The sequence below is a fragment of the Musca autumnalis genome, unplaced genomic scaffold, assembly GCF_047663935.1.
Source record: "Musca autumnalis isolate F117 unplaced genomic scaffold, ASM4766393v1 scaffold_2, whole genome shotgun sequence".
NCBI classification, from domain to species: Eukaryota; Metazoa; Arthropoda; class Insecta; order Diptera; family Muscidae; genus Musca; species Musca autumnalis.
The window spans coordinates 30,388,237-30,405,008 of record NW_027411755.1 but is presented as its reverse complement, the minus strand read 5'-3'; the positions used below and the strand labels follow the sequence as shown (position 1 = coordinate 30,405,008).

General features: G+C 32.0%; 4 long non-coding RNA genes across 5 annotated transcripts in view; 3 read left to right on the top strand and 1 right to left on the bottom strand.

Annotated features, from left to right (window-relative positions):
* Nucleotides 1-16,772, top strand: part of LOC141393851 (uncharacterized) — a 394,506-nt gene that overhangs the window by 298,827 nt on the left and 78,907 nt on the right. The window lies entirely within an intron of this gene.
* LOC141392662 (uncharacterized) lies at nucleotides 2,244-2,718 on the bottom strand. Its single transcript, XR_012409836.1, has 2 exons — nucleotides 2,485-2,718; nucleotides 2,244-2,423 (listed from the first exon to the last, which is right to left on the bottom strand). It is a non-coding gene; the product is annotated as an uncharacterized lncRNA (long non-coding RNA).
* On the top strand, nucleotides 7,371-7,943 carry LOC141392661 (uncharacterized). 2 transcript variants are annotated; one of them, XR_012409835.1, is made up of 3 exons: nucleotides 7,514-7,528; nucleotides 7,593-7,737; nucleotides 7,813-7,943. It is a non-coding gene; the product is annotated as an uncharacterized lncRNA (long non-coding RNA). The 2 variants fall into 2 exon arrangements; XR_012409834.1 differs by having other exon boundaries at nucleotides 7,371-7,737.
* On the top strand, nucleotides 10,089-10,548 carry LOC141392660 (uncharacterized). The gene is made up of 2 exons (XR_012409833.1): nucleotides 10,089-10,315; nucleotides 10,384-10,548. It is a non-coding gene; the product is annotated as an uncharacterized lncRNA (long non-coding RNA).

The window sequence follows — 16,772 nt, the reverse complement described above, 5'->3', positions numbered from 1 at the left end:
TTTTCATCCATCATCACAACAATAAAGCGTGGATTTTTTAAAGAATATTTTTTCATCCATCATCACAACAATAAAGCGTGGATTTTTTAAAGAATATTTTTTCATCCATCATCACAACAATAAAGCGTGGATTTTTTAAAGAATATTTTTTCATCCATCATCACAACAATAAAGCGTGGATTTTTTAAAGAATATTTTTTCATCCATCATCACAACAATAAAGCGTGGATTTTTTAAAGAATATTTTTTCATCCATCATCACAACAATAAAGCGTGGATTTTTTAAAGAATATTTTTTCATCCATCATCACAACAATAAAGCGTGGATTTTTTAAAGAATATTTTTTCATCCATCATCACAACAATAAAGCGTGGATTTTTTAAAGAATATTTTTTCATCCATCATCACAACAATAAAGCGTGGATTTTTTAAAGAATATTTTTTCATCCATCATCACAACAATAAAGCGTGGATTTTTTAAAGAATATTTTTTCATCCATCATCACAACAATAAAGCGTGGATTTTTTAAAGAATATTTTTTCATCCATCATCACAACAATAAAGCGTGGATTTTTTAAAGAATATTTTTTCATCCATCATCACAACAATAAAGCGTGGATTTTTTAAAGAATATTTTTTCATCCATCATCACAACAATAAAGCGTGGATTTTTTAAAGAATATTTTTTCATCCATCATCACAACAATAAAGCGTGGATTTTTTAAAGAATATTTTTTCATCCATCATCACAACAATAAAGCGTGGATTTTTTAAAGAATATTTTTTCATCCATCATCACAACAATAAAGCGTGGATTTTTTAAAGAATATTTTTTCATCCATCATCACAACAATAAAGCGTGGATTTTTTAAAGAATATTTTTTCATCCATCATCACAACAATAAAGCGTGGATTTTTTAAAGAATATTTTTTCATCCATCATCACAACAATAAAGCGTGGATTTTTTAAAGAATATTTTTTCATCCATCATCACAACAATAAAGCGTGGATTTTTTAAAGAATATTTTTTCATCCATCATCACAACAATAAAGCGTGGATTTTTTAAAGAATATTTTTTCATCCATCATCACAACAATAAAGCGTGGATTTTTTAAAGAATATTTTTTCATCCATCATCACAACAATAAAGCGTGGATTTTTTAAAGAATATTTTTTCATCCATCATCACAACAATAAAGCGTGGATTTTTTAAAGAATATTTTTTCATCCATCATCACAACAATAAAGCGTGGATTTTTCATCCATCATCACAACAATAAACGTGGATTTTTTAAAGAATATTTTTCATTGGCCATCTTATCAATAATCGTGGATTTTTAAAGAATATTTTTTCATGGGCCATCTGATCAATAAATATGGACTTTTTAAAGAATATTTTTTTAATAAACGTGGATTTTTTAAAGAATATTTTTCATGGGCCTTCTGTTCAATAAACGTGGATTTCTTAAAGCATATTTTTTCATGGTACATCTGGTCAATAAACTTGGATTTTTTGTTAAAGAATATTTTTTCATGGGCCATTTGACCAATTCGTTTTCAACGAATATTTATTCATGAGCCATCTGATCAAAGCTACCAATTATTAGATTCGAATAGATTCCTTTAAAAAAACGTTTGCACAAAATCAATACCTTTTTCTGAAAGTACTCGGTGGCGTATACTCGACGACACTACTTATACGCCTCACGATCCCACATGTTTATTCTTTACATTCCAAAGATTTTTAAATTGCCAAAAAATATTATGAATATCCATTTAACCCTTGCTGGAAACATATTACCATTCGATATTCTCTGCTGAATGGTACTAAAATTCCCTATACATTTGTTTGGAAGCTAAAGAGATTACAAAAGACCATACAATATTTGATAAAGGAATCATGGATTTTATTTATTCCATTATTATTAATTTATATTCCGTTATTGTTTAGAATACTTGATGAAGGAGGGTTCAGCTTGGTCGATCTTTTTTTAATACCATATTATTACTAAAATTTAGTGTACATATTTCAAAAACCAAAGAACATACAAACATTTGGGTTATATTCGATAAAAGTAGCTTGGAATTTATTCAAACATTCAGTACTATGCGCTCAAAATAGTTAGGTGTGTTGTACCAAATTTTTTTATTCCCCAAAAACGGTTTAAAAATCTTCCTAAAAATTCCCCTTTTTTGTCCAATAAACGAAACATGGTGGCTTATAAATTACAAACAACACTTATACGACTCAAGTTACTATTCATTTTTCTTCTCATTCAAAATCCGTTTGATTAATTTTTTTGGGAGTAGATCTACATCTAGCTGGAATTAATATTCAAAAATAATACAAACAATTGACATTGATATTATATTTAATATTTATGGTGGTGGGTTTGGACCACTAAAATAACCGGTACCCCTAAAAAAATTAATTAATTTTTTAATTATGAGTTTTTAATTAAAATATATTGTTATCATACCCTCCAAAAGGCTGTGGTTTAGCTGCTGCTAATATGGCCATTGCCGATAGTCCCAAAATGGTAAGAAGACATTTCATTATGATGATTGGTTGGTTAGCGAAATATCTAAACTTACTTTAGTTCCGAAATATTTAAGCTTTTATATCACAATTTTAACAACTGTTGGGCACAGTAAACATAAAATATTTTTTTACTAAAATCATTTCCGAGAATTAATTACTTTAAATGGTTATTGGGAGTACAATGAAATAGAATCGAATGGGGCATGATGACATATTTGCAAACAAATGTTAAACTTTCAAGAATACCTAAAATCAGTTCTAAAACAATATTTTTAGCACAATAAATTAGAATATAAATAGGTTTATAGCCACCATGCAAAATTTAAAACCAAAAGCTGCTAATGAGATCACATAACGTGAGGCCAAAATTCATTACAAAACTATTTGCCACGAAAACTCCGTAGGGGACAAGGACAGTGAAGCCCTATTCTATCTTAACTCAATAATATGGGACCAATTTCCTATCAACCAGCCCCGAAAATAGTTTTCAACAAAGTCGAAGCCCCTTGTAGAGAGGTCTTACATAACTGAAGTACTCTGCGAAACATTGCTGTAAGGGCAAAATATGATTTTGACAGAAAATTATATATCATATTTACAAAAAAAAATATATTCAAACAAAAATCAAAAATTTAGCCAGTGTCGTATACGTGATGACAGTACTTATACGCCTTAGGGTAGTGCTTGTGTTTCTTTCGATAACTTTATATTTTAACACATTCTAGAGGTTGATGTCGAATAAAGTTTCTTATTATGGAAAATTCTTAAAAATAAGTGGCAATATTTTAATTTATATTTTTTGGTTGCGTGTATATTTGTTGTGCATCTCATTTGATTTTCCTCACCTACCGCTACTACCGAGCCACCGGCAATAATTCGACAATTGTTCTCTTTAATATTCATAAAATGGGGTTCATAATAAATTTACAAAAATTTTTCCAAATTTTCTAAGATTGAAATCTATAGTGCAATTCTCTAACTAGTTTACGACAAAATTTACCGATAATCGTCATCGTGTGGAAATAGTTAAGTGTCCATAATTCTTATTTTTACCAGCGGCTTTAGGCGAATTAATTTTCATTCAACATTTTGCGTTTTAATAAACTACCAATTTTTGTCGTTATGGAATACAAAACAGTTAAATAATCGCACTACTGATAAGCATTCCTCTAACTATTTTGGTGCGGTACAATGGTGCGTATGACTACCGACGCTATGTATACGCCACCTAAGCTCTTCTTTATTTTATTAATTAGTTTTAAATAAACATTTTAATGAATTATTCTAAATAAAACGGTATGTGAAATATTTTTTCATGCCAACGACTAATACAACAATTGATTGCCGGGACTAGGTCGTAATAATGTGGTTCTTTTGCATTCATAGCTGCCTACCCTAGGCATCAAAACACGGAAGTATTTTGTTAAGTGTTATTTTTGTTTGACGAGAGGTGGCTTTGTTCGTATGCTGCTTACTGAGCCCAAAGTAGCATCTGTTGGCCAACACTATTCTTCTTCGTATTTCACAACTGATGTTATTTGTTGTGTTTATGGCGGTGCCGAGGTAGACGAAGTCCTTTACTACCTCAAAATTGTAGGTACCAACATTCACAGATGGTGCGGGGTTTGTGGACATATTACGCGTCGATACCATCAACTTGGTTTTTTCGCCGTTTACTGCCAGACCAACTTTAGCAGATTCTCTTTCGACTTTTGCAAAGGTGTCAGTTACTTCCTTTACCGATCGACCCATGATATCAATGTCGTCGGCATAAGCCAGTAACATATGGCTGTTCGTGTATATCGTTCCATTTCTTTTGACCTTCGCGTCTCGTATGACCTTTTCCAGCAGGATGTTGAATAGATCACACGACAGGCCGTCTCCTTGTCTGAAAACTTTTTTGGTAATAAATTCTTCGGATAGGTTCTTTCCTATTTTAACTGAGGATCTCGTCTCAGTTAATTTCATTCTACAAAGCCGAATGAGCTTTGCAGGAATACCAAAATCAGACATGGCTTGGAACACCTTTGAACGTATAGGGCTGTCGAATGCTGCTTTATAATCGACGAAAAGATGGAAGGTGTCGATCTGCATTTCTTGGGTCTTTTCCAGGATTTGTCTCAAGGTAAATATCTGGTCAATGGTGGATTTGCCAGGTCTAAAGCCGCATTGGTATGGTCCAAGTATCTCGTTGACCATAGGCTTTAGTCGTTCGCACAATATCCCTGACACGATCTTGTAGGCAATAGGGAGCAGACTTATGCCCCTGTAATTGGAGCACACAGTCTTATCACCCTTCTTGTGGACGGGGCACAGGATACTCAGGTTCCAATCGTCGGGTACTCGTTCTTCCTGCCAGATGGTGCTAACTAGCTGATGAATACACCTTATCAGCGTGTCGCCTCCGGTTTTGAACAGCACGGCTGGTAAGCCATCGGCTTCTGCTGCCTTATTATTCTTCAGCCGATGTATTGCTGTCTTTACCTCATCTTGGCTGGGCGGTATACATTCAATATCATCTTCTGGGATTGGATCTGTGGTATCTTCGCCGTCTTCACTGCTATCGGATACCAACAGTTTGGAAAAATGTTCTTTCCATATCTTGAGCACACTATCTGTATCAGCTACCAAATTACCTTGTTGGTCTCTACAGGAGGATGTGCCTGTACCAAAGCCATCAGTTTGATGCTTCACTCTTTGATAGAATTTTCGGACTTCATTCTGGCTCCTGTACATCTCAATTTGTTCCCACTTCCTCTTTTTCATCTCTCTCTTTTTTTCTGCGGAAAAGACGTTTCTCCTCTCTCCTTTTCTCCATGTATCTCTCTCGTGCGCTACGCGTTGCTACGGATTGTAAAGTAGCCCTATATGCCGCAGTTTTCTCTTCGGTGGCAGCACGACACTCCTGATAATATCATGGATTCCTTGGTGGAGGTCTCTGGTATCCAAGTATGGATTTTGCGGCTGTTTGCATGGAGTGGGCAACGCTTTGCCATTGCGCTGATATGTTATCGGGATGAGGAGTGATTTGATTAAGCAATTGGGCTAGTTGAGTGGAATATGCTTGTGTTTGCAGCTTAGCGATGTCCAACTTTCGTGTTGTGTCTGTACGTGCTTTATTTGCAACGTTTAGACGGGTACGTACCTTTGCTGCAACGAGGTAATGGTCCGAATCTATGTTTGCTCCGCGGAACGATTGTACATCCAACACGCTCGATGAATGTCTTCCATTTATCACAACATGATCAATTTGATTTCTTTTTTTCTGATCTGGATACAGCCATTTGGCCTTATGGATGTCGAGATGTTGAAATCTGGTACTGCTAACTACCATGTTTTTTGCCGCTGCGAAGTCTATCAGCCTCATACCATTGTCTGACGTTTCACTGTGGAGACTGAATTTCCCTACTGTTGGGCCAAAGATATTCTCCTTTCCAATTTTGGCATTAAATCGCCTAGAACAATTTTAATGTCATGGGCAGGACAACGGTGGTATGTTTCTTCTAAGCGCTCGTAAAATATATCAATGGTCTGTTCGTCCTTTTCTTCAGTGGGAGCATGAGCGCAGATAATGCTGATGTTGAAGAATTTTGTTTTTAATCAGATTGTAGCAAGTCTTTCATTTATTGGGGTGAAGCTGGAGACCATATGTTTTAACCTCTGACCAACTACAAATCCGCAACCAAACTCATGCTTTGTGTCATGGCAGCTATAATACACTGCGTCACCTTTAGGTGTTGTTGTGACATCTTTCCCAGTCCATCGTGTTTCCTGTATGGCAATAATGTCGGTCTTGTACTTTTCAAGTACATCTGCCAGCGCGTAAACTGCACCTCCTCTATAAAGAGTGCGAACATTACTAGCCCGACGCCCAAACCCAAGTTTTTAACGTTCTTATGGGCGAACGAGCGGCACAAGTTAGCTCACTGCCTTTAACGGGAGTTTAAGGCAGCTCCCCAGATGACACCACGGGGAGGTCAGTGTCCATTTGAGATGAGAGAGGGACCAAGATAAATACTGGACTTTACCATGTCAAAGCAGGTCAGGACCGTTCCTTGGTATCTTTCATCCCCTACGTCACCCATGGTACATATTTTAGGAAATAAACAATTTTACAACAATTTTGGCAAAATTAAATTGAAGTGACTTGTAACCTTTTCTGAGTTCTGCATCAAAAACAAACACATCTTGGTAGGGAACAATGCTGGCGTATACATGACGCCAATACTTATACGACCCATAGTATTTTTCGTTTACATTTTATCCCTAACATAGTATGAAGGATATCTTAAATTTGTTTTTTTTTTCATTTAAAACATTTTGTAATTATCATTTGCTACCCTATAAAATATCTATATTTTTGATGATGCTTTACTAACTATGGGCTTGTTATTTATTAATAATTTTATCATACTAGTCCCGTAGTCTAGCTGCTGCTAATATGACCATTGCTGCTAGTCCCAAAATGGTTAATAGAAATTTCCTGATGACAGTTGGTTGGTTAACGAATTAAATCAAATTAATTTAGTTTGAAAATACTTTAGCTTTTATTACAATTTTTAGCTCTTATTACTATTTTTAGCTTTTATTACTATTTTTTGTTAAAAGCATGGCTAAGAATTAATTACTTCAATGTAATATTGAGAGCACAATGAAATCGAATTTAGTGGGCCATGACAGATTTGCAAAACAAAAATATTAAATTTCCAATAATACCTAAAATTAGTTTTAAAACGATATTTTTAGCATAATAATGGAGGTTATGAATAGGTTTATGGCCAGCACTTTAACTTAAAACCAAAACCTGCTGAGGAGAACATATAATTCAAGGCATTGGAAAATCAGAGTACAAAACTCATAACAAAACTGTTTACCACGAAAACCCCGTAAGGGGAAAGAGAAATGTAGCCCGATTCTATTATAGCTCAATGATACGGAGACAGAGAGATTTAATTTCATTGTGATCTAATTACTAATTTAAAGTTAGTAATTCTGTGTCATGCCTTTACGAGTAGTAAAAATGCACAATTGTTGTATACATTTTAGATATAAAAGCTTAAGTATTTCCGAACTAAAGCAAGTTGATCACTTTCGTTAACCAACCAAGCATCACCATGAAATTTCTATTAACCATTTTGGGACTATCGGCAATGGCCATCTTGGCAGCAGCTGAACCACAGCGTCGTTGGTTGTAAGATAACATTTTACATATTTTAATAAAAAATTCGTAATTAAATAATTCATAATTAATTTATTTTTTTTGCAGTCCAGACCCACCACCATAAATATAATACTGCCAATTGTTTGTAATATTTTTGAATTTCAATTCCTACAAGATTTAAATATACTTTCAGAAAATTAAATAAAAAGATTTTGAATGAAAAGAAAAAACAAAAATTACCTTTAGGCGTATAAGTGTTGTCGTAATTTATACGCCACCATGTTTCGTTTACTGTACAAAAATAAGGTATTTTTGGGAAGAATTTTAAACAGTTTTTTTTTTGGAATAAAAAATTGGTACAGCACATACTTATCTATTTTTGGTGGCTAGCAAGGAAAGATTGTTTTTGCTGCAAAACTCGGTATAGATTCCAAGCTCCTTTAGTCGAGGATTAACAAATGTTTGTAAGTTTTAAGATTTTAAATATGTACACTGAATTTTAGTATCGGTTAACAGCAAATATCATATAATAATATGCTTCCAAAAAAGTGTTAAGTTTGGCCGCATTGAACCCAGTACATCATGAATAACACTAACCAAAATGGAATAAATCGTCTCCTTTCTTTTACAAAAGTACTTACAGACAAGTATATATCGGGAGAGAATTTCGTCACCATCAAAAATATAGATACTTTATAGGGTCACAAATGATAATTTCAAAATGTATCAAAAAAGAAAAATAATATCCACCATATTATGTTTGGGGGGTAAAAACCAAATATACCGTGTGTCGTATAAGTATTGTCGTCATGTATACGCCTTCGTTTTCACATACCAAAGTATGTTTGTTTTTGCTTCGGATCTAAGAAAAAATTACAAGGCCACAATTTTTGTGAAATATTTTATTTCCTATAATATTTACCATGAAGTTCTCTGCAGACTTGTATTTTTTATTGATCTAGCAAAGGAAATCGTTGCGTTCTTGTACCTTTAAATATGTAGACAAATGTCACCGTTCATATGAAGCCATTATGTTCCGCCTATGTTGTCTTTTGATGTTTGTAAGAGTTTTGAGAACTAAATTATTTTAAAAGAAAAAATAATAGGTCTTTTTAAAAGCATTTCAAAAATTTTCATTACTTTTAAATATAATGTGGCCTTTACACTAAACTATTTCCGTGGCAATTCCGGATAAATTATTGTATTATTAGCTGGCAGAAATTTAAGGAACATAAAAACATTTACATAGCCTGAAAATAATATTCCATATACCAGTTAATTTAGAATAATTAATTACAAATTTTATTTTAAATAATATATTAAAATAAACATGTGCTCAGGAGGCGTATACATAGCGTCAGAAGTCATAGGCAACATTGTACCGCATCGAATTAGTTAGGAGAATGGTTATCAGTAGTGCGATTAGTTAACTGTTTTTTATTTTTTAATGAAAAAAATCGGTAGAAATTAAAGAGCAAAATGTTGAAGGGAAATTAACTCATCTAAAGTAGGCGGTAAAAAAGAATTATGGACACATAAATATTTCCATATGACGACGATTAGAGAATCACAGATTTCATTATGAAAAATGATGAAAAATTGATTATGAAAACCATTTTAAAAATAAATCCATGTATTAAAAATATCAATTGTCAAACTATTGCTGGTGGCTCGGTAGTAATGTTAATTGAGGAAAATCAAATTCACAACAAATATTCAAGAAACCAAAAATATAAATTAAAATATTTCCACATTTTTTAAGAATTTTCCATAATGATAAACTTTTCCTTTTCATTCTCTAGAATATGTTAAAATATAATATAATCGAAAGAAACACAAGTAGTATCCTAAGGCGTATTAGTATTGTCATCACGTATACGACACGGACTATGTATACACGAAAAAAGGCTTTTTGCCAACCTAATTTTTTATTTTTGTTTGAATATTTTTTTTAAAAATAGTATATATAATTGAATGAGAATACGAATAGTGGAATCTTTAAAAATTTTCTGTCAAATTCAAATTTCGCAACTCTTGTCAGCGCCCCTTACAGTAATGTTTCTCAGAGTATTTCAGTCATGTAAACCCTCTCTACAAGTGGTTTCGTACTTTGTTCAAAATTGCTATCTGACTCAGTGATAAGAAATTGGTCCCACATCATTGAGTTAAGATAGTATAGGTTTCCACTTCCCTTGTCGCTTACGGAGTTTTCGTGGCAAATACTGTTCTTATGAATATTGTAGTAATTTTCAACGGCCTCAAGTTATATGGGCTCATTAGCAGTATTGATTTTAAGTATTATTTTTTATAGGTATTACAAAAAGTTTAATATTTGTTTGCTAATATTTCATGTCCCATTAGATTCCATTTCATTGTGCTCTCAATAATCAATTAATTCTCGGCCATGCTTTTAGCAAAAAAAAAAAATTAATTTAAATTTTTTATGCCCTACTGCTGTTTAAATTTTGGATATAAAACCTTTAGTATTTCCAAACAAAAATAACTTGATCTATTTCGTTTACCAACCAAACATCGCCATGAACTTTCTATTAACCATTTTGGGACTATCCGCAATGGCCATATTGGCAGCAGCTAAACCACAGGACTGGTATGATAAAATTATTAAAAAAAATTAGAAGACCACAGTTACTTAAGCATTGCATATTGTTTTTCCAGGACTGAACTCTACAATTCTGGTATTCCATACAAGCCAGACAAATAAAAAATATTCTCAATTTATTGTATTATCTGATATTCGACACTTTCTACAAGAGTTGAATCTACTTTCGGAACATTTAAATTAAAATTAAAAGTATGCTGAGTATAAAGAAAAGCGAAAAATTGCGTTGCGTTTACTGGACAAAAAAGGAGGATTTTTTTTGGAAAATGTTAACCAGTTTTTTTGGGATAAATTGGTATCCCGCACAATTATCTATTGGCGGATCCTAGCACAGGATGTTTGTTCTCGCTACCAGACTCAGAATAGATTCCAAGCTCCTATAATCGAGTTTAACCAAACCTTTGTTTTTTGGTTTTTGAACAACGTAGACTGAATTTTAGTAAAGGTTAGCAGCAAATATGCAATAATAATATGGTTCCAAAAAGGCATCCGCCGCCCTGAACCCTCCAACGTGATGTATACTAAACAAAAAGGGCATAAATCGTTTCTTTTCTTTTTAAAATACCTTAAATAGGATTAATGAAGTGGTACACCAGACACTCACCTATGCCGCTGACTATCAGAGAACATTTGTTCTTGCTGCCGAGCTCAGAATATATTCCAAGATTCCTTTATCAAATATTGTAAGGTCTTTTGTAATCTCTTTAGCTTCCAAAAAAAAAAAAAAAAAAAAAAAAAATATAGGGAATTTTAGTACCATTCTGCAGGGAGTATCCAATGGTAATATACTCGTACTTACAGTAGATGTTAAATGGGTATTCAAAATATTTTTTGGTAATTTAAAAATCTGCGAAATATAAAGAATCAACATGTGCGATCCTGAGGCGTATTAGTAGTGCCGTCCAGTATACGCCACCGATTACTTTCAGAAAAAGTTATGGATTTTGTACAAAAGTTTTTTAAAGAAGTCTATTAGAATCAAAAAAAAAAAAAAAATTGGTAGCTCAGGCACGTATCTGCTTCGGTGGCTATTAGAGAATATTAATTCATCACATTTGATCTAGCTAGTTAATTGATAGCAATATCATGAAATCTATATAAACTGTTTTCCCGCTATCAGCTTTGGCCATATTTCTTGGATGGCAAACCTAAACTCCCGGCGGGAAGTATGATCAAATTGCAAATTAATTATAATTATTACATCGTAATTTATTAAAATTATTAAATTTAATCTATTGTCTCCAGTAATGGCCTCGGTGGTTTTAGTTGTGATTATATGGCAGGCTATGCTGGCGGTAATTATTGGGGAAAATCTAACTAAATTCACATTTTACAAGATATTTACAAGATTTAATAAAAAACAAGTAAAAAAGTGTCAGTCGGCTTTGCCGACAGATATATACCCTCAGCCAATGTGAAGTGAAACTTTAACCTACGAACAGATCGAATGTATTTAAGGTCTCTTCAGAATTTTGTGGCCCTTTTTGGACATTTGTACTTGCCGACAAAAATCTGGATTAGGAATGAACTGCACTATGACACAAATGTTGAATTTTTGTGGGTGAGGTATCCTTAGGGAGGTCCGGTATGGTCCATTTTAGAAGTTAAACTAAATTTTGACAATATATAAGGATATCCAAAGTTTGGAAAAAATTGGTTGCCCCATTCAAGTGATATCGTCATAGCATTTTGGTCATAGCGCCATGAAACTAAGTTTGGATATAATATGACGAAGACCCAATGTTGGACCAAATCGGTTGAACAGCTCGAGAGTTATCGTGCTCTCCGAACGCCACATATGTGACATAGTGATTTTTTACACCTTCGGGCTATTTTCCCAAGAAATATGGACTTGCCGCTGAAAAAAACTTTTACCATCGTAATGGAGGTAGCGAATGCAAATCGCTTCAACAAAAATCAAAGTGATTCGAGAGCAGGTCTTAAAGTGAACTTATCCGAAATTTTGTGTGAGAGGTACCCTAAGGAGTAGACAACTATAGTCCATATTCGAAACTGATCTATATCTGGTAGATATATTAGGATGTGCAAAGTATGGATTACATCGGTGACTCCCTTCAAGAGTTATCGTGCGCACACTTTTTCCGAACATTTTTGAACTTTTGTGGGGGCGGTACCTGAAGGAGTGAATCGATATGGCTTGTCTTCGAATTTAAACTATGTTTGGACAAAATATTACGAAGGCAAAATTTTGGACCGAATCGGCAGATCCCTTCGAGAGTTATCTTGCACCACTACACACGGTGCCATAGGGGCTTTTTGCATCTCTCAGGCTATTTTCTCAGGAAGTATGGACTTGCCCCTGATGAAATTTGTACCGTCGTATGGAGGGCAGTTAATACAAGTAGCTAAAACAAAAATCAAAGCGATTCGAGAGATGACCCTAAACTGAACTTATCCGAAATTTTGTGTGGAAGGTACCCGAATGAGTGGACCGATTGAGTCCATATTGAAACCTCATCTATGTCTCGTAAAAATTTCATGATGGCCAATGAAAAAATTTTCTTTAAAAATCCACGTTTATTGTTGTGATGATGGATGAACAAATATTCTTTAAAAAATCCAAGTTTCTTTAAAAAATCCACGTTTATTGTTGTGAAGATGGAAGAAAAAATATTCTTTAAAAAATTTACGTTTATTGATCAGATGACCCATGAAAAAATATTCTTTAAAAAACCAAGTTTGTTGATCCGATGGCCCATGAAAAATATTCTGTAAAAATCCACGATTATTGATAAGATGGCCAATGAAATTTTTTTATTTTTCTAAAAAATCCACGTTTATTGAACAGATGGCCCATGAAAAAATATTCTTTAAAAATCCACGTTTATTGATCAGAATGCCCATGAAAAAATATTCTTTAAAAATCCACGTTTATTGATCAGATGGTCCATGAAAAAATATTCTTTAAAAAATCCACGTTTATTGATCAGATAGCCCATGAAAAATTTTCTTTAGAAAATCCACGTTTATTGATCAGATAGTCCATGAAAAATTTTCTTTAGAAAATCCACGTTTATTGATCAGATAGTCCATGAAAAATTTTCTTTAAAAAATCCACGTTTATTGATCAGGTAGCCCATGAAAAATATTCTTTAAAAAATCCACGTTTATTGATCAGATGGCCCATGAAAAAATATTCTTTAAAAAATCCACGTTTATTAAACAGATGGCCCGTGAAAAAATATTCTTTAAAAAATCCACGTTTATTAAAAAAATGGCCCATGAAAAAATTTTGTTTAAAAAATCCACGTTTATTGATCAGAATGCCCATGAAAAAATATTCTTTAAAAAATCCACGTTTATTAAAAAAATGGCCCATGAAAAAATTTTGTTTAAAAAATCCACGTTTATTGATCAGAATGCCCATGAAAAAATATTCTTTAAAAAATCCACGTTTATTGATCAGAATGCCCATGAAAAAATATTCTTTAAAAAATCCACGTTTATTAAACAGATGGCCCATGAAAAAACATTCTTTAAAAATCCACGTTTATTGATCAGATGGCCCATGAAAAATTTTCTTTAAAAAATCCACGTTTGTTGATCAGATAGCCCATGAAAAATTTTGTTTAAAAAATCCACGTTTATTGATCAGAATGCCCATGAAAAAATATTCTTTAAAAAATCCACGTTTATTAAACAGATGGCCCATGAAAAAACATTCTTTAAAAATCCACGTTTATTGATCAGAATGCCCATGAAAAAATATTCTTTAAAAAATCCACGTTTATTGATCAGAATGCCCATGAAAAAATATTCTTTAAAAAATCCACGTTTATTAAACAGATGGCCCATGAAAAAACATTCTTTAAAAATCCACGTTTATTGATCAGATGGCCCATGAAAAATTTTCTTTAAAAAATCCACGTTTGTTGATCAGATAGCCCATGAAAAATTTTCTTTAAAAAATCCACGTTTATTGATCAGATAGCCCATGAAAATTTTTCTTTAAAAAAATGAAAAAATATTGTTTAAAAAATCCACGTTTATTGATCAGATGGCACATGAAAAAATATTGTTTAAAAAATCCACGTTTATTGATCAGAATGCCCATGAAAAATTTTCTTTAAAAAATCCACGTTTATTGATCAGAATGCCCATGAAAAATGTCCTTTAAAAATCCACGTTTGTTGATCAGATAGCCCATGAAAAAATATTCTCTAAAAAATCCACGTTTATTGATCAGATGGCCCATGAAAAAATATTGTTTAAAAAATCCACGTTTATTGATCAGATGGCCCATGAAAAAATATTGTTTAAAAAATCCACGTTTATTGATCAGATGGCCCATGAAAAAATATTGTTTAAAAAATCCACGTTTATTGATCAGATGGCCCATGAAAAAATATTGTTTAAAAAATCCACGTTTATTGATCAGATGGCCCATGAAAAAATATTGTTTAAAAAATCCACGTTTATTGATCAGATGGCCCATGAAAAAATATTGTTTAAAAAATCCACGTTTATTGTTGTGATGATGGATGAAAAAATATTCTTTAAAAAATCCACGTTTATTGTTGTGATGATGGATGAAAAAATATTCTTTAAAAAATCCACGTTTATTGTTGTGATGATGGATGAAAAAATATTCTTTAAAATATCCACGTTTATTGTTGTGATGATGGATGAAAAAATATTCTTTAAAAAATCCACGTTTATTGTTGTGATGATGGATGAAAAAATATTCTTTAAAAAATCCACGTTTATTGTTGTGATGATGGATGAAAAAATATTCTTTAAGAAAATCCACGTTTATTGTTGTGATGATGGATGAAAAAATATTCTTTAAAAAATCCACGTTTATTGGCCGGATGGTGGATGAAAAAATATTATTTAAAAAATCCACGTTTATTGGCCGGATGGTGGCTGAAAAAATATTATTTAAAAAATCCACGTTTATTGTTGCGATGATGGATACAAAAATATTATTTAAAAAATCCACCTTTATTGGTCTGAAGATGGATGAAAAAATATTCTTTAAAAAATCCACGTTTATTATTGTAATGATGGATGAAAAAATATTCTTTAAAAAATCCACGTTTATTATTGTGATGATGGATGAAAAAATATTCTTTAAAAATCCACTTTTACTGGCGGGATGGTGGATGAAAAAATATTCTTTAAAAAATCCACGTTTATTGTTGTGATGATGGATGAAAAAATATTCTTTAAAATATCCACGTTTATTGTTGTGATGATGGATGAAAAAAAATCTTTAAAAAATCCACGTTTATTGTTGTGATGATGGATGAAAAAATATTCTTTAAAAAATTCACGTTTATAGTTGCGATGATGGATGAAAAAATATTCTTTAAAAAATCCACGTTTATTGTTGTGACGATGGATGAAAAAATATTCTTTAAAAAAATCCACGTTTATTGTTGTGATGATGGATGAAAAAATATTCTTTAAAAAATCCACGTTTATTGTTGTGATGATGGATGAAAAATATTCTTTAAAAAATCCACGTTTATTGTTGTGATGATGGATGAAAAAATATTCTTTAAAAAATTCACGTTTATAGTTGCGATGATGGATGAAAAAATATTCTTTAAAAAATCCACGTTTATTGTTGTGACGATGGATGAAAAAATATTCTTTAAAAAAATCCACGTTTATTGTTGTGATGATGGATGAAAAAATATTCTTTAAAAAAATCCACGTTTATTGTTGTGATGATGGATGAAAAAATATTCTTTAAAAAATCCACGTTTATTGTTGTGATGATGGATGAAAAATATTCTTTAAAAAATCCACGTTTATTGTTGTGATGATGGATGAAAAAATATTCTTTAAAAAAATCCACGTTTATTGTTGTGATGATGGATGAAAAAATATTCTTTAAAAAATCCACGTTTATTGTTGTGATGATGGATGAAAAATATTCTTTAAAAAATCCACGTTTATTGTTGTGATGATGGATGAAAAAATATTCTTTAAAAAATTCACGTTTATAGTTGCGATGATGGATGAAAAAATATTCTTTAAAAAATCCACGTTTATTGTTGTGACGATGGATGAAAAAATATTCTTTAAAAAAATCCACGTTTATTGTTGTGATGATGGATGAAAAAATATTCTTTAAAAAATCCACGTTTATTGTTGTGATGATGGATGAAAAATATTCTTTAAAAAATCCACGTTTATTGTTGTGATGATGGATGAAAAAATATTCTTTAAAAAATCCACGTTTATTGTTGTGATGATGGATGAAAAAATATTCTTTAAAAAATCACGTTTATTGTTATGATGATGGATGAAAAAATATTCTTTAAAAAATCACGTTTATTGTTGTGATGATGGATGAAAAAATATTCTTTAAAAAATCCACGTTTATTGTTGTGATGATGGATGAAAAAATATTCTTTAAAAAATCCACGTTTATTGTTGTGATGATGGATGAAAAAATATTCTTTAAAAAATC